Source organism: Camelus bactrianus, chromosome 9, assembly GCF_048773025.1.
Source record: "Camelus bactrianus isolate YW-2024 breed Bactrian camel chromosome 9, ASM4877302v1, whole genome shotgun sequence".
Lineage (NCBI taxonomy): Eukaryota > Metazoa > Chordata > Mammalia > Artiodactyla > Camelidae > Camelus > Camelus bactrianus.
This window is the reverse complement of record NC_133547.1, coordinates 27,190,487-27,209,078: the sequence shown is the minus strand read 5'-3', so window position 1 is coordinate 27,209,078 and position 18,592 is coordinate 27,190,487. Positions and strand designations below refer to the sequence as shown.

The 18,592-nt window shown below is 49.4% G+C and overlaps 1 protein-coding gene across 3 annotated transcripts in view; it reads left to right on the top strand.

Moving 5' to 3' along the window:
* Positions 1-879: 879 nt before the first annotated feature.
* The window catches only part of TGFBR3 (transforming growth factor beta receptor 3), a 183,037-nt gene continuing 165,324 nt past the window's right edge, over positions 880-18,592 (top strand). Inside the window, exon 1 of one of the 3 annotated variants that reach the window (XM_074369939.1) lies at positions 880-1,208. The gene's annotated coding sequence lies outside the window, so the exon portion shown is untranslated. The remainder of the gene's footprint in view (positions 1,209-18,592) is intronic. The other 2 variants (XM_074369938.1, XM_074369937.1) reach the window with 2 other exon arrangements.

The following is an 18,592-nucleotide window of genomic DNA, read 5'->3' as shown; positions in this document are numbered from 1 at the left end:
AAGTCTGGTTTCTGAAACCTGTCAGCCCAGAGTCATTTCACCAGCATGATGGTAAAGCGGTGTCCTGCGATATAAGCATATGTTTTAGCAGGAAAACGGGGTGTAAAAAGGAGTATCAGAGTGGTGTCCCGATGACAGCATTTGTCAACTCTTGCAGCCAGTTCACTGGAACGTGTACGCAGGGAGCTGCACGCCGCTGCCACGTTCGCTTATGTGGTGCCAGCCTTAGGGTGATGCCAATAATGCTGGCCTAGCTCCTTTATTTGTATTAATTTACTCAGCGAGCGGGGTAACGGCTGGACAATGCACTCTCAGCTGTTAGAGAGGAGGAGGCAAAGACCGACAGCAGAGTGCACCTTGAGACAGCCGTCAGGACTGGAGGTGGGAGACGCAAGCAGGGAGACAGTGAATGTGTGCGTGGAGGGGCTCTGCGGGGGAATGAGCAAGAGGGTGTGATCAGATTACTGGAGGTTTTAGCATTTTTATATCAAGACGGAAAGAATCAAATAAAAACCCAACTCCTCCAGAGAGCCCTGAAAAGTTGGAAGGAGCCAGCTGGAGGGAGGGAATCCCTGCAGCTCGCACACCACCCCGCCCCAGTCCCGCTCTGCCCCGACGCCGGGCCCCCCAGCCCGCTGCCCCAGCCCAGGGCGCGCGGCAGCCCAGCTGTCCCCGGCGCTCGGCTCCTTGCCCGCCCTCGTCGGCCCGTGGGGAAACGGAGGCTTCAGCCGCGCTCGGGGCTCATCCATCAGCCCGGGAGGAAAAGGGGGCGGAGAGAGAGGAGGCGGGCGGCGCGGGGAGGAGTCTCCGCGCGGCCGGAGCGGCGGCGGGGGGCCGCGGGGGAGGGGCGCCCTTCCCCCCGCGCGCTGATTGCTGTGGCGTCCGGCCCGTCCCCGCCCGCGCGCGCTGGGGAGCGACAGCGCTGGGCCGGCCCGATGGGGGGAACCGAGGGCTTCGGGGACGCCGAGCGGCGCTTTCCTCTCCTCAGCAAGTGAGGGAGCGCAGTGGGCAGCCCCGGCGCCCGGCCACTTTCCCCGCGCGGTCCCCGGAGCGCCCTGCAGGAGGAGAAAGTCCTCGGCGGGGCCGGATGGCGTAGCTGCGCCGCGGCGGCTGCCGGAGCTCGCGGCCGGGCGCTGGGCGGGGAAGCCTCGCTCCGCTCTCCCCCGGCTGGTGGCGGGTGGACCTCCGCTTGACACGCCGCCTCCGAGGTACGTGCGGGCCGGCCCCGCGGCGCTGCAGCCGGCGCCCGGCCGGCCCTGGCCGCCCCGCGAGCGCGGCCCTCGTCCCGGCCGCGGGCTCTGCAGGCTGCGCGGTGCCTGTCCCCCGGCCCCGGGCTCGCGGGGGCGGCTGCGGTCGGGCGGCGCTTGCGCTCCGAAGCGCGCGGGGCGCGGGCGCCGCGCCGGGGCAGCCCCCTGCTCCGCGCCCGCCCTCGCGCTGCCTTCCCGCGGTCTCTGCCGGCCCCCGCGGGCCGCGCGGGCCGCTTCCCACTGGGCGCGAGCCGGCGCCGCTGGGGAAGGTCTGGCGTGGGTTTGCACTGGGCGCCGTCGCAGAGGCTGCGGCCGCAGGACCCGCGCGCGATGTGAGCCGCGCTGCCCGGCCGCGCCCTCGAGGGTCCCGCGCCCGCGGCGCTGCGCTGCGGCCCCGCCGGGAAGCCCCCTCCCCGCGTGAGCTTGTTGCCGCCTTCCCCAGTTTATTTTGAAGGCTTCTCTTAGCGTGTTTTGGGTTGAGACAAGGTAGGAACCCCGGGCTGTTGCTCGCAGAAGCTGCATGCAGTCTTGCTCCTATGAGGGCACTCGCCCCACTTTCCGGATTCACAGCGTGGAGAACGGCTCGTCAAGCGCGGTCTACCCTGGCTGCACCGAATGGATTTCGTGCCCACAGAAAGAGCTGAGAGAAGAAAACCGCTCCATTTCCTTAGCTGTGCAATGGGAATAATAATAGAGCCGGCCTCGTAACGTTACCGCGAGGACTGGGTGATTTAATGCGCGCGAAGTTCTGGGAGAGCGCCCGGCGAGCGGCGCACGGCCGTCCGCGCTGCGCGCCCTGGCCCCGCGGGGACGCGGGAGAGCCGCGGGGTGGTGGGGCGATGGCCCGCCGAGACGCGGACCCGACTCTCCCTGCACTCCAGCGCCCTTTCAAAAAGAGTAAGCGGGCGTTTTGGGAGGAGAGGTCTGCAGGCAGCAAAGCACGTGTCAAGACCTTTTAATTTTCCTGAAATGGTCCTTAGGTTGCGAACAGGTACTTAAGTGTGAAATCAGCTATTTCTTTCCGGTAATAATAATAGTTAACGTTTATTGGCCCAAGCTGTGTGCCAGACACTCTCCTAAATGCCTACGGACACTTAAGCGTTACACCAACTCTAAGGTAGAAGCACCGTTGGCGGCCTGTGTTACAGGTGGGACGGTGGCAGCTCCTTGCCCAGGCCGCCACACAGCTGCCAGTGCCGTCCGACCCCAGAGCCGGGTGGTCGGGCAGCGGAGAGCAGCGCGTGCAGGCAGGTGTGTGTGCGGCGAGTCCCCGCGCCTTCTCCCGTCTCTCAGCTTCCCGTCTGAGTTGAACACTTACCGCCTTGAAACATAAATCAGGTATTAGTCTAGGTGATATACCCACCCTTGGGGGCGCCAAATCACAGTTCCTTTGAAACTGGCTCCAAGTAATTATAAATAGAACCCTGATCTGTATTTATTAATTTGGATCTTTAATCTTCATTTCTTTAATTAATTCTCCAGACATTGTTGGTCAGTGTTACTTGGCTTCCTTAGGAAACAGCTTGGGGTTGGCACAGGAGGCAGGGAAATAATTCTTACCCCCTTAGGGGCTATTAAAATGAAATTGATTTCATGCCATTGTGTCAGTTAAAGGATGTTGCTGTTTCTTGGTGTTCTCTGCTTTTGGCTTTAATTCTGCATTGTTTAGTGTTTCAAGGCTTCAGCATATTTTCAGCCCTTCGGTTTGTCTTTGTCACTTGTCAACTTGAATTTTTCCTGTTTTGATGGAATCTGACCATTGCATGGCAGCTTTGCTTAACAGCTGTTGATTCAGCTCATGTTTTTATACATAAAAGTCACCAACTTACTTTTGAAGCCCTGGACGGCAAAGGCAACCCCTGGGGAATTTATTGTTATTTTGAATACTAGCCAATAGGAGGAGCGTCGCGCACTAGGAGTTGATGTCCGTCCTAAAGCAGTTTTTAGAGTGTTAAACATACGTTTCAGAAACGGACAATGTTGTGGCTTTATCTAGCAAAACAACCAAGTTGCTTTCTAAGTTGACAGTGGAGAACTGGGTTTAATTTCAAGTGATTACCGTCAGAATGACCTTGAGGACAGGGCCTATGTGTTGGATATATGTCAAGAACGCTCTGGTGGCTGAACAGGTATTAAGTACCCCACAGTTTATTTCCATTTGTTTTCCTTAGGAGGCATGTGTAAAATAATTTTGTATACTTTGATTAGTATTTCAAATTATCTAGGAGAACTGGGAGTCCAGAGAGATCTGTCATGAACCCTTTTGTAATGGTCGTCATTTGTCTTTCGTGGAAAACTGCGTATAGTGAATTTGTTCTCAGAGAGGCTGGCGTCCTTACAATCCTGCCACTACCATCTTTCATTAAAATCTGAGTGCAAGACAATAAGGGATGGTTATACTAGGCAACAGCATTTCTATTTCTGTGCATTCTTCAGAGGCTGTTATTTTAGCATAGTAATAGTTCAGAAGTATCGTATCTGTTCAGTATAGATGTGATGTATCTACAGATAAATATATGAACAGTATTTAGGAATTAACGTGCTTGGAAAAGCAGTTAAACTGACTTTTAAAAAAGGCTTTCAGTCTTTGCAGTTTTGTAGGCCAGTTTCCTTTCTTGTTTCTTGTGTATCCAGTTGTATGGACTTGACTTTATTTCATTTACTAACTTAGGGTCAAGTGGATCTTATTTTAAAATAACTTTCTAAATCTCAGCATTGCATTTACACTTCAGAGTAGCATTTTAGTTAGGGTCTCATTTAGTCTTCCTTGCTCTCATCTAGTTTACTTATTCAGCAAACATTTATCAACCCCCAACCCCCTAATAGGCTTAAGGTTCCTGGTCCTGGAGTCTGGCAAATTAGCTGCCCTCTTTCAGTCCTCTGACAGCGGGAGGCCAAGATGCCTTAAGGCTCCCCAGGGCTTAGGAAAGCCTTTACACATTGACAGAATTGGTTTGCTTAAAGGAAAGTATTGTCCCATTCTTTTGAAGACTCAGAGGAATTAATCTTTCTTTTTTTGGATCCACATTTGAATGTGTCTAGTAAAAGTCAGGTGACGCTTGCTTTTCTGAGCACCTGATCTGGCCTAAGTGCCCAGGGAACTCAGATGTCCTTTGAGTACCAAGCAGGTGGATCCCTGCTGACTTCTCTAGAACCTAAGTGACGACCAATTTCCTGGGATCATAAATCTGTGGAAATTTCTGACTTTACGTTTTAAGCTTAACAGACAGGACAGTTAAAATCTACAGGATGACTGGTAAGTATTAACATTGCTCTACTGTTTTCCCTGCGTGAATTTGCTCTGTGGTCACTTTGAATTGCCTCTGGTTTTGATAATCCATTTTGAAAACGTAGCTTTTCTTCTTCTTTCATTGCTATTGACAAAAACTAATTATAATCGTCAGGTTCATTAGTTAATGGGGACAGTCTTCATTTTTTTTTTCTGTTTTGTTTTACTCTTGACAGTTATTTAAAAAGTGATCTTATTGCTGTTTCAGTCTGTCCACTGGAGCGTTTTTCTTAATTTTTAAGCTCCTTTTGAAATTTTGAAACTTAAAAAATATTGACTACTTTTTGAACTTTGTTGGACTCAAGTTAGATGATTTTAGGGGTGTTTAACTTGAAAGCAATCTTGCGGTGCCTCGAGGAACATGGACAGTTTGGAATATAAAAGAGTGAATCTAGGGCATTTGGGGCTTTGGAGGAAAATTAATTGACCAAGGTCCACAGCAGTAATTTCTCTGGTTCCACATCTTCAGAGCAACACTTGGAATGATGGCATTGTCTTTTTGTACCATTTCATAAAACACAAGCTATTGCTAATTTATTCCGTTTCTAGTCAAGCTGAAATAAATCAACACAGCTTGGAGAAGTGCCTTACAAAAAAGGATTTGGGTCCACTTCCTGGACTCTGTCCATTTCTAGATTTCTTGTTTTATATCTTTTGAAATAGCACATTTGTTTGTTAACTGACTTTGCAGTTTATTTTCTCTGTTTGCAAAGGTTTGAGATTTACCAAAGATTTCTGAGCATTCTTCCTTCTCTTGGAAATTATTTTTACCTCTCAATCAAGATGTAGGTAATATTTGATGTTTGAAGCAACATTCATAAAATTCTGCATGAGGCCACTCTCTTTTGGACCTTATTTGACATTTTTTATTCAGTTTTCCAGGCCAAACAACAAGACTTAATAGGCTGACAACTAGGGGCATAAGGATGGAGACCCTGTTTAAAATTGAGATTATCCCTGGAGGTCTGAAACTTGGCCTCCAGAAGCATGCCCTCAGGCCGTCCTGATACCTCCTGCTGAAGATTATTGTCGGAAAAAAAAAGATTAAAGTCTGATGTCTATGCTGGTGATTCCTTTAATGCTGAAAGCTTCAAGTCTGGGAGGAGGACTCTGAGTCATACGTAGAGCCTGGCAAAGTTCACTTTTAGGATTTAATGTTAAATTGTTGCTACAACAATACTTTAGAATTAAGTCTGAAATGTGAGCCCTATCTTGACATTAAAAAACAGGATGGTAAAACAGAAGCATATACTTTCCCAACCTCTTAGACACTGGGCTTTGGGAGAAAGGAGACCTCAGAGTTGGGTGCTGTTTGCAAAGCACCTGCTTTGTCCTTCTAAGCACATAATTCATTTCTCTGGTACATGCTGAAGGTCAGATTTTGTGTGAAATTGGAGATGGACCATTTGTAAAAACACATTTAAGTTGATTAGTCCCTGAAAAAAAATGATCTTTAGAAAACAGTCTTTACAGTCCTGGAGCCTCCCTGCGGTCAGACCGCCGCGGGAGAAGGTCTGGAGCTCGCAGGCGTGGTGCCCAGCCAGCGGTGGTGAGAGCGCTAGGTGAGCTAGGTGGACTGTCCAGCAGAACTTTGGATTTCTTTTAAAAATTCTTATTATACTATTTTATTAGTGGAAACTTGATGAATATTTAATTCCATTTGGTGTGTGAAGAGATCCCCTTTTGGGAGTATAATTCTATTAGCGTTTTTAGTGATTTATGTGTTTTGACATATGAAATTGGTCATTGGATGCAAAAATACACTGGTGGCTATTTGCAAATTTTATTTCATAATTAACTGCATGATGATTGCTGGAGCAGAATGTTGTTTTTTTCATACTTGGAAGGTTATTTGAGGTGAACTACTAAGATTCCAGTGTCAAACCCTGCGCGTGCTCTGCCTTAAGTGCGTTCGTGCGGTGCTCCCTGTGGTGCGTGGAGTTCTTTCTTTTCTAGTTTCTTCTTTAAAACAAAACATAGTCAAACACAAAACTCTCCTTCTGAGTGGCCAGAAAGAGTAAATGTCTCATTTTGTTCTGTTACACTTTGTGCAATTGGCCGGCAAATGAAATTCAGCCTCGAGGGGAAGCACCCTCGACTCACTGCGTTCGTTTTGCATCGTTGCAGTGTGAGGTCTTCCCTGTGTGTGTGGGGGGGAGGGTTCTGACCTTCTAAATGGGCATGTTTACGATTGCTGGCCAGTCTCTTTTTGTCAAAACCTTTCTGAGCAGACCTTTCTCTTAGTTTTCTTATTTTTGTGTCTTTACAGAGATAGTTACTTGTGTATTTGTAATACACCATCCGAACCATGAAAATACACGTAGGCTAACAACCCATTTTGTGAAGACACACCTGCTTTTTTGGGTCTGAGTCCAACACACCACACCCATCATTAAAGTTGCTGCACAGCCATTGGGCGCCATGTGTTTCTGACACAGGAGCCGGGGAAAGGATGCTCTGCTTGATACAGATCACAGTTTTTTTTTGTTTCGTTTGTTTTGATATTTATGTCTTTTTCGGTTTGTGGCATCTTTATTTCATTATTAGAGTGGCTGTTCTTTGAGATAGTCAAGGTTTTAATTTCATTCAGTGTGTGGGTTAATAGGGAGGTTTCCTGTAAAGCAGCTCTACTAAATTTATTAAAATGTTTGCAGAAAGTATCCTGTATACATGCCTTGCTAGGTAAGGCTTTGGTAATGTTCAAATGGAAGATAACTGAGCACAAAGCAGGATTCCACTTAGCTGAACTGAGTCGGGAGGCCAGGAGAGGGAGGGGAGTGTCTTAATTTGTTAGGAGAAAATTCACTTTTGTATAATAATAAGGCATTTAAAGGCTTTTTTGGGGGGGAATTAATATATATTTCAAGTAGATATATAGGTAAGAGATTTGCAAAAGAAGTTTTGCTAAGGTTGAGGTTCCATAGTTGGCAACTCTTATAACCCTGAAGAGCCTGTTCTCTGAAGCCAGGAAAAAGCAGTCTGTTTCCAATTATAAGTCACAAAAATAGGGAAATTAGGCCAAGAAAAATGATCATTTGGGGGTTGGGTTGCTTTTGTTCAGAGGGTAAAGGAGAAAGGACCACATTAAGAAAAAAAATCTGCTAGTTAGTCTGTTGGCTTTCAGAATTTTTTTCAAGCCTTCTGTGTTGGAAATTAAGAATAATTTCAGGCTAAAGCCTCTTCCTCCTCCGGCTCCTTTTCGTTTCTCAGAGAGCAAACAGAAGAGCAGTTAGGCAGCTTCTGCTGACACTGAGGGGCTGGGTCCCGGTGTCCTGGGACCCAGCTGGTGTTTCTGGTAAAGCCTTTTTCTGTGTGAATGGTGCCAGGTCCTGGGCTCCCAGCGCCACACCAGGTGGTTGGCGCTATGGTTTTTGTTACGCTTTTTTACCGTGCTTTGAGCGGAAATGTTGTCGCTGCTGCTTAGCATTATTCTGCTGGGGGAGAAGGACCGGGGATGCTGATGTGAGAAGCCTACCTGGGCGCTGGGTGATGTGCGGGTGAGCCTATTCATAAAGCCTGTGTTACTTTCAGGATTAATGGTCCCGTGAGACCCAGGTGTCAACTAGGAAATCGCCGCTCCACTGCCAGGAGATCACCACCAACCGACCTTGTTTCCTGTTTCTTACACCTTACACCTCCGGGGTGTTGAATGAAACTTCCCTGATGGTACAGAGCCTTGATGTGGCAGAGCGTCGGGCTGGCGGGGCTCAGCGGTTGGCTCTCTCCTCCTCCCCTTCCCGCCCCCTGGGCCGGCAGGCGGGCTGCCCACACCCCGCACCACGCCGGGCGCCCGGGAAGGTGCGGAGTGCAAAATGCCACACTCGTGTTCAGTCCTCACTGTCCTCTCTCTGCTGCATTGGCTGCTCTGTTCTCTTTCCCCCACCGCATTTTACTACCTTGGTTTCCAGGAACCATGCCTCCTGTTTCCCCCTTCCCTGCCCGGTCTGTCTCCAGGTGTCCTGCTCAGGGCCTGCTCCCTGCGGGGCGGTGTTCTCCAGCCTTCCAGGTGCCCTTTCCCTTCCCAAAGGAAGCCGGGGCGACTGGATGCCCACGGCTCCCACTTCCATGCCTCAGTGGCCACCTCTGTGCCAGTAACTCCCAGTTTTATACTTCATACCATTTTTTTTTCCCAGCAGCTCTTCTGTAGTTTTTTTCTGTTCAAACTAAGTACAAAACCCAGCATTACCATTTCTCCGTGGTCCCCAGTCTCAGCTCCTTTATTTCCCATGTCAGTAAATGGCACCAGTCCCCAAGCTGGGAGCCCCAGGCACACTCAGCTACCGTTTGCTTACTTCCCCTAGCCGAATCACACCAATCCCATGGTGTCTTACAGTCTTTAGCAGAACTCAGCTGGCATTTTCTTTCTTTCTTCTTTTTTTTTTTTCTCTCCCTGAGTTCCAGGAGACTTTATTTATGGACACGGAAATAAGAATTTCATGTAATTCTCACGTATCATGGCATACTATTATTCCTTTGACTTTTCCCCATCATTTTAACATGTAAACACCAATCTTAGCTCTAGAGTAGGGATCGGCAAACTAGGCTTGTAGGTCAAACCCCGCGGGTGGCATTTTCCTCTGCATTTGCAAAGCATCGTCGCGCCTGGACTGTCGCAGGGCGTCTTCCAGTTGGTTTTCCCGGCTTCAGCGCCTCTCTCTCAAGTTGTTCATCCGTGATGACTGGCACCTTCTAAAATACAGGTCTGTGCTTTCCCTTCTCGCACTGTAAGTGCCTGCTGTTCCGTTACCCTTGGCATGGGCTGTCTGGTTACTCACAGTGTAGCTCAGCCTGCCTTTCCAGCCATTTTCCCTTCTCCCCCGCCGTGAACCTCACTGTGCTTGTGCTAGACTCCTGTGGTCTCCGGAGCGTGCTCTGTGCGCTCACGCCTGCTCCTTTGGTCCTGGTCTGTCCTCTGGCATTCCCCCCTTTCCGTGCCCTGTGGCCCCCTGCTTGCTCGTCCAGGCTGGCTCTGTCGTCTGCCTCTCGGGTGAGGCTTCACATGGCTCTTCCTGGCGTCTGGCTGGTTGCTTCCCCCCTTGATCCTGGAGCAGGACTGAGTCTGATCTTTGTGCCCTTGCTGTGGGGCGTGGGCTTGCAATATACTGTATGTTTTCAAATTGGATCCTTCGACGTGGTTGCACTTCCATGAAAGCTTTGGGAAACCATAACTCAGTAAAAACACAAAAAGCTTTGGGAAAGATCAAGTTTACAGTTGATGTAAATTATAGAAAAGACAAAGGAAATCAAATCAGAATCACAGAGTTTAGGGGTGGAGTGGGGCTTGGAAATAATCCTCTCCGAGTCCCTCTAGAGATGAGAACACGCAGGTGCGGAGGGTTTAGGTGGCCTGCCTAGGACCGCACACCGGGAAGGGCGCTTCCCGCGGGCCCTCTCTGACACTCCTCACCCCATAGCTGGAATGGCCCTGGTAACACCCAAGTCAGATGCTGCCATTCCTCTGCTTAAAACGCTCTACTGTTCCTGTCTTTCTCAGAGTAAAACCCAAACTCTTAACAGCAACCCGCCAAGCCCTGCACGCCCCGCCCGCGACTCCTCGGCCTCACTCCTCTGCGCCCCGCCCCAGCTGCCTGACCTGCTTCCCTTCCCCATCGTGGGCGCACTCACTGCCTCAGAGCCTTTGCACGTGCTGTTTTCTTTGCTTGGAATGTTTTTCTCCTAAGTTTCTACAGGGTCTACTTCCTGTAGGTCCTTTCTTAAAACAAACAAACAAATCACCCAAAGACCCTGAAATCCTTCTTTTCTTTCTTCTCTGTTTCATGTTTCCTTAGCATTTCTCTCTCCCTCATACATAATTGTGTATCTTGTTTGTAGTCTGTCTCCCCTGACTAGAATGTAAGCCCCACAAGGGCAGGGATTTTTCTGTGTTTTATTCCTTGTTGGAGCTACACAGCTAGAATGGTCCTGGCACCAACCGGACCATCTTGCTTGGATGACTAAACGAATGAAAAGAAGCAAGATTTTGTGGATTTCTTACAGATCCAGTTAAATGCACACTTACAGCATTAAAAAGGGAAAACCATCAGGTATGTCTGGAAGAAGAATCTGATTTTTAAAAAGCCTCGTTCAAGACCTGTCAGACTAGAACGTCCTTAATTGTCTGGCTTGAAGCAGCAGCCGTGGGCTCCCCTCAGCCTTGCGAGTGCTTTGGGAAGACTCCCTTTTACCTCCAGCAGGCTCGGGCTTGCTGTGGTTTCTCTCTGCCTGCGGTTTGCCCTTTAACCCGCTGGGCTACAAAGATGAAGAGTAAACACAGCATTCAAGAACAGAGCTAGGGGAGAGGGTATGGGGCAGAGGAGCAGATTTCCCCGCAGCTCTGACATCCCTTGGCCCTGGGCCCATCTGCAGGGCTGCTCGCTGGACCTTCTAGAGTTGCTTCAGGGCTGTGCTCTTAGGAACAGTCTGGAGGCTGCCTGGCCAGACTCTTGAGTTTTGCTTTGATGTTCTAATTTCTTTGAAAAGAAATGTTTAGTTTAGACAAAAAAGGACATTGGAGAAGGGATTTTTTAAAAATTAGATTACCGTCTTCATTTTGAAGAGAGATTTTTAACCCTTCTCAAGACAGAGGATTGTAGTTGAAATGACCACTTGCTTCTGTCAGTGGTGCTAGTGGGGAGTCAAGACTGGAGGGGCCTGGTCCTAGGAAGCCAATGACTTAAATCCGAGGGGCAGTAAATTACTCTGCAGAAGAAGCGTCCAGCTCTCGGGGGTGGAGGTTAGGTTGCGTGAAGAGCTCACTGATCTCAGTGCAACAGTGATGGTAGAGTCATCTGCCGCCCTCTCTTTTTGCAGTAACATCAGTATGGTTCCCACAGAGCCCTCGTTAAGACAGGAAGCCCAGCCAAGGAAGTCACAGGCTTTGGAGGATATTGTTGGCCATGTACAAAGCTGCGGCATGATTTAAACCTGGGATTCAAAACCATCAAATTGAAAATAAGTTGTCTTGAATGTAGTTGTTATCAATGACCTACTTAGACACCATATCCTGAGCCTTAAGAACATACTAGGTAGTAAGTGCTTTATATGTTATTAGTTTACTTAATTGTGGAGGTGCTTAGAAGTTGCCCACAGTTACACTGCTGGAAAGAGGCAGGGCAGGGGTTCGAACCCAGGTGGGTTGGGGGCCCCCACATTCCCGACTCTACTGTAGAATGCTCGTAGAACACACCAAGCATGCTGTCAGTGCAGGGCCTTTGCACCTGCTACCCCCCACCTGGGATGCTGGTCCTTCAGATACTGTCGCAGCTCTGCCTCTCACCTCTGTGCTCAAGTGTCACCTCATCTGAGAGGCCTGCTAGAAAGGCTTCCGGTCACTGATTCCACTGTGGGGGACTGTGTTCCCCCCACGCCAGTTCTCTGACATTGGCAGGGTGTCTGGGAATTCAGCTTGGCTCCGACACTACCTCCTGTCTGCCTGCAGTTAGCGTCAGACCCCACAGGTTGGAGGCTCAGTCCCACAGACCGCCCTCCACTTCAGACACCAGGCACAAGACCAGGTTATTACCTGGAAATTTGATCAGCTGGCTGCAGTTTGCAGATTCCCGGGACGTCCTCCTCGGACTTCAGACACTGGTCCCAGTTGCAGCTCCACATTATTCCCTGTACTTCTGACCAGACTGGCTGTAAATCAGAGATTCCCATGATTAGTTCGATAGAGCAGCTCACAGAACTCAGAGAAGCATTGTACTTAGCAGCTCAGCAGCTTATTATAAAAGAACGTAACCCAGGAACGGCCAGGTGGGAGAGGTGCAGGGGGAGGTGTGTGGGAAGCGGGCACAGAGCTCTCCAGGTGCCTCGCTCTCCCAGGGCCTCCGTGTGTTCACGGGCTGGAAGCTCTTGGAGCCGCGTCCTCTTGGGCTTTTACGGAGGCTCCTCTGTGTGGGCGCTGCTGATCAGACCGCTGGCCGCTGGTGACTGATTCAGCCTCCAGCCCCTCGTCTCCTGCTTCTGAGGGCGGGTGGGTGGGGGTGGGATTGAGAGTCCCAGGCCTCTAGTCACTTGGGTGGTTCTCCTGACAACCAGTCCCCATCCTTAGGGGGCTAAAAGTAGCCTCACTAACAGAACAGCAGACAGCTTTATCCCTCTCCTCACTTTGGAAATGTCAAAGGTTTTAAGAGCTTTGTGCCAGAAACAGGATGAAGACCACGTATGTATTTCTTATAAATCATAATGTCGCACTTTGCTGACCACCCTGTCTGAAACTTCTCTCCCTCTTGTCATTCTTTCTTCTTAACCTGCTGTATTTTCCTTTCACAGAATTTACCACTACTTGACACATCATATATTGTCTGTCTCCCCCATTAGAAGGGAAACTCCATGAAAACAGCGTCATGTTTAGGTCACTGCTGTGTCCCCAGCTCCCTGAACAGTACCTGGCACGTGATAGCTGTGAAGCAGTCTTTGCTGAGTGAATGAAGGAAGTGAAATGCAACTGCTGATTGAGCCTTGCCTCCGTGATTTCAAAACGAAATAACTGGTCCCTCACGTCAGGTCTGATCAGACTGCCGCCACCAGAAGGTGACTGACTGCGCAGAGCGTGGTCGGTGTCCGTGGTGGAGGAGCCCCTGCTTGTGGTGGTCGAGGGCCTGGGCTGTGGGATCAGGCAGACTGGGCTCAGATCTCGGTGCCAGGATTTATAGCTGGTGACGGGTGGTGGTGGTTTAGCATCTCAAGCCTCACTTTTCTCACTATGAAGTAAAAGACATCTGTCTTCTTGGGTTCTTGAGAGGCTGAAATGAGAAACTGTGAAAAGCACAGCAGGTGCTCAGTGGATGGTAACTGAGGCATTTTGTGGGGTCAGAAGGAGAAAGCAGGGTGTTAGCACCTAACAGGAAGGGGAATGTTCTGGAAACACGCAAATGACCGTAATTACACGAATGGTTGCAAAGCAGCCGGCGGACCGGCCTTGGCTGTGCCCCTGGCTCTCTGTGTAGCGGTGGCGGGTCATCCAGCCCTTCTAATTCCTGGTTTGCTAATCTGCAAAATTAAAGGGTTGGAGTAGATGTTATCTGCTTCTAACGCTCTGAGTTGGCTCTGAGTAGAAGATAACATGGAACAAATTATACAGAAAATGGGTGGGATTAATCGGAAGTGGTTTTTGGAGTGAGGTGAGGGGAGTGAGTAGAGCTCGTGGAGTTTGAAGAATAGAACAAAAATGGCAGTTCTGATAAAACGGGCAGATCTGCCAGTTCAGGCTTTGTGTGTGCCTGCGTTGCTTGGAAGATGATTCATTTACATAGTTTTTGTTTATATAAGGTCTGTGTTAAAAATAGCTGAAGTAGTATTTTGTCTACACGTATATTGTCAAGTTGAAGGTTTTTCTTGGATAATGCTTTCCAGTTCTGTTGTCATCTCCTGCTAGCCACTACACGGCCACCCACTGCAAATTTCCACAAGCGTGTTTGACGTGTCATTTTAGAGAGTGGATTCAGGATCAGTTGTTAGTCCATGTAATGACAGTTATAAGTAAGGTACAGAAAAGGAGATTTTCTTGTTTCATCTCTTCGTATTAAAGATGAAGAAATTAAAGCCCAGAGCAGAGCGACTTGTCTGAGCTTGTGAAACGTGTTGGTGTCAGAGCTTGTGCCTCTTCTGTCATCCTGAGGCTGTCTGAGGAACGAGTTCTTTCTCACACAATTTGTACTTGTTGGCTGATCATTTGTGACTGGCAGGGTTCTGACACTCCACCACCCTCCCGTGCTGTTCCTGGCTGCGGGGTGCGCGGTGGTATTTCGTACTGGCTAGCCACGTGGTGCGCCCGCTGGACGCCTGCCGCGGGCCGGGCCAGCTCGGCGGACGGGGGTCCCTCTTTCTGGAGTGAACGGACGAGTGGGGAAGCCCGACCTGGAAGGAAGTAATTCCATGAAGATTTACCTGCAGGGTTGACTTGCGCTATGTTCCAGGTGTCCAAGTTTAACCTTAAGGGAATCAGACGGCTTCCTTAAAGAAGTAATGCTTACACAGAGACCTGAGGCCTGGAGGGTGTTAGAAAGTGGCCACGTTTGTGGGGGACCGTGGAGGGTCCCTGAGTTCCGGCACAGTGCACGTCACTTCTGGAATCAGGGCTCCCTTTGTAGAACTGAGTGAAGGCGAGCGAGGCTGGAGCACACGGAGGCTGAGGTCGGACTAAGCTGGCGACATCCAGCAGCCGCGCGAAGGCTTTTGGTCTTGCTCCTGAAGCAGCGGGCAACAGTCGGAGGCTTTTAATTCTTCACGTTTCACGTGCTGGGGCTGGTGGAGCCCTTTCCTTACCAAACAGCAGCGGTTAAGTGATTGGACTATGTTTGTTGAGGGGTTACCCCCACTCAAGAGGAGTGATTTTATACTGGAAGTCCGTGAGAGCAGTAAAAAATGTGCTTAATTGTGTGGGGTGTCAATTTTGAATTCATATATTTGCAAAATCCCTGTGAATAGAAACAAAGATGTAAATCAGTATGTTAGGAAATTAGTATCTATTGTACAAATAGTCTGCTGGGGGTCTAGGAGCCGTGCTCCCCCAAGGGTTTTTACTGGCTGGTGCTTGCTGGAGCCTGGGCTGACAGCTGGGGCCCCGAGAACGTTCAGCTGTGCTGCTGTCCGGGTTTCTCCAGCCCTTTGCTGGCAGCTGACTCCTCCCCTGGCAGCTGGGTGGGGGCGGCGTGCGGGGCGGAGCTCCGCAGCCCCCTGGCCAGACCCCCGGAGCTAATTTGGGAATCACAAGGTAGAGGGGGGCAGGCCACGCGGGACAGGTCCGCCCTGTAACTTACACCAGAGCCTGACTGCCCTTTGGGAACAGCACTGCAATATTACGATTATCTTTAGGACTTTTATGTTAGTTCGGAATCATTGTATTTTGGAGACCAAGGGAATTTTTAAAATTCTAGATGACAAACTCTAATCCCAAAGTTAACATGAGTTTTGAGGTAAACTGCGATTTATGTTGTCTTGTTACTAGTGGATCGCTCGGTTTTCTGAAAGCCTAGATGTATTTTACCTGTAAAACCTCCAATGGCCGGTTTTTTTAAATGTACTGTGTGGGTTTTGGGTACCTTACCCATATTCTCTCTCATATATTACAGTCAAAGTATTACTGTTTTATAGATGAGGGGGTGATGTGGCCGAATGACTTGTCCAGCACAGGACACCTGGGTAAGCCTGGTTTGGAACCCTAAGAATACTTCTCTATTAATTCTAGCTTAAAATTATGAGCAACAGAAATCTTTGGATGCAGAAATACTAAATGTGCAAGGTGGTTCTTGGAATCCTGCAAGGGTGGGTGAAAAACCTGTCCTGATTTGTGCACTTGAACACCGCCTGGTCGTCCACAGCCGTGTGAGAGGCATCCATGCCCACCCTCCTCTTCTTGCTGCGTTTTGCTTGGGCGGCGAGGTCTGCTGCGCCTGCGACAGACAGAGGGCTTGTAAGGACTGCCTGAACATCAGCCCTGAGGACGCTAAGGATGTGCAGCCAGGAGTGAGGGTGGCCCAGGCCCTGGAGGGGCAGGGGAGAGCAGGGTCCAGCTTCTCTGCACACCTCACACCCTCCGGGCTTCCTGCCTGCCTCCCTACTGGGTCTTTATATGGAATTCCTACCACAAGTACGAGTTCTTTCTTCCCTACCACCGGCAGCCATAGAGTTTCGGGGCTTTAATTAATTGTAGGCTTCAGGATGATAATTCTCTTTGCTAGAGACAGCCTGCTAATGATAAGCAGTGACAGCTTTTACGCTGTTACGTGTACAGTTTCATTTGATTCTTGCAGCGACCCTGTGATGCAGGTGAGGTCAGTTTATCTTCTTATGAAGAAACTGAGGCTCCATTCTGCTAAAAACCTTCTTTCTCACCTGACCTGCTGTAAGAGTCTTATCTGGTCATCCAAGCACTCTGAGCTCCCTTCAGTCTGTTCTCCACACAGTACCCAGGGAAATCTTTATTTTGAATCTTAATTTTTTCAGTTTTATTGAGATATAATTCACACATGACATTGCATAAAATACAGCATAATGATTTGATGTGTGCATAAGCTGCAGAATGCTCACCACAGTAAGTTTAGGTAACATCCTTTACCTCACATAGTTAACTTTTTAAAAAATGTGGTAACTTTTAAGATTTATTCTCTTAGCAGCTTTCAAATATACAATACGGTATTAACTACAATCATCATGCTGTACATTACAGCCCTGGAACTTATTTATCTTATAACTGGAAGTTTGTACCTTATGACTGCGTTCACCCGTGGCCCCCCACCTCACTCCTACCTCTGGCGACCCCCAATCCCCAGTCTATGTTTCTATGAGTTCAGTTTTTTAGGTTCTATGTGTAAAGGAGCTCATACAGTATTTATCTTTTTCTGACTTATTTCATTTAGCATAATGCCCACCAGGTCCATCTATGTTGTTGTAAATGGCAGGAGTTCCTTCTTTTTCATGGCTGAGTAATATTCTATTGTATACACACCACAGTTTCCTTATCCACTCGCCATTCAGTGGACACAGGTGGTTTCCATGTCTTGGCTGTTGTAAACAGTGCCACGGTGAACATGGGGGCGCAGATGCCGTGTCAGCACAGTGATTTAACTTCCTTTAGCTATAATCCCAGAGGTAGAATTGTTGGATCATACGGTAGTTCTATTTTTAATTTTTTGAGGAACCTCCGTGCTGTTTTCCACAGTGCCTGTCCTGGGGAAGCTTTAAAAGCCTGACTGGATCGCGCCGCTTTGCTGCTTAAACTCTTCCTTCAGCCTAGCCCACTCCTTTCCCTCTGGCTTTGCGGCCACGCTCCCTCCAGCATCAGTGGCCTACGTGGTCCCTCGACCTGCTGTGTCATCCCTCACTGGGTCTTTCAGATCTCCGCATGTCCTTCAGGCTGTGGATGCTTACAGTTACGTATTTGTGATGGTTGCTTTATCCCACTGCACGTTAAGCCCGTGAGGGCAGAAGAACACGACTCTTTGCTTGGCCATTGTATTCCCGCTGTCTGGCGTGGAGTAAGCAATAAATAGGGGTTTATTGGAGGGAAGAATGAAGCTCAGAAATTAAATACTTTGCCTAACGTAGTAAATGGTGTTCCTTTTACAAGAATCTAAGCACCATGAGGGCAGGATTTTTCACTCCCTTTTTCATTGCTGTGCTCTTCGTGTCTTCAGCAGTGCCTGGCTCACAGTGGTGAGTGTTTGTTGAATATTGATTGTGCTTGGCTGTGATTCGGAGATTTCTTACCCACATCTAGGACTTTTCTCCTCTCTGTGCCAAATCTGTCTGAAGATGGGGATTTGGAATTAGCCAGTTTCTCTGCAACGTAGAGAAATCTGGGAGTTGCTATTGTGACTCAGGAAGGTGGTTCAGCTTTCTCTGTGTACAGGTCTTAAAGTGTATCCAGATGGCATCAGACAAACAGCAGCCTCTGATCTACCTCCGTGCACCCCTCTTCACGGGCTCTGCCTCCCGTGCACCCCTCTTCACGGGCTCTGCCTCCCGTGCACCCCTCTTCGTTCTGTCTCCTGTGCACCCCTCTTCACGGGCTCGCCTCCCATGCACCCCTCTTCACGGGCTCTGCCTCCCGTGCACCCCTCTTCACAGGCTCACCTCCCGTGCACCCCTCTTTGCTCTGCCTCCCGTGCACCCCTCTTCACGGGCTCTGCCTCCCGTGCACCCCTCTTCACAGGCTCTGCCTCCCGTGCACCCCTCTTCATGGGCTCGCCTCCCGTGACCCCTCTTCGCTCTGCCTCCCGTGCACCCCTCTTCACGGGCTCTGCCTCCCGTGCACCCCTCTTCACAGGCTCGCCTCCCGTGCACCCCTCTTTGCTCTGTCTCCCATGTACCCCTCTTCGCAGGCTGTACCTCCCGTGCACCCCTCTTCACAAGCTGCCACACCAGGTATCGGTGCCTCCCCTCCTGCCTCTTCTCTAAATCTCCAGAATCGCATATTGAGTGTCCCTCAGAACAACTCCTCTACCAGGTTTCATTTAACCATTTGCAGACTTATATAAGAATATACTTTTCTCCAAAAAAGTCACTTAAATTTTTTGGGCGGACTAGAAACATTTTAACGATCTGCTGAAAA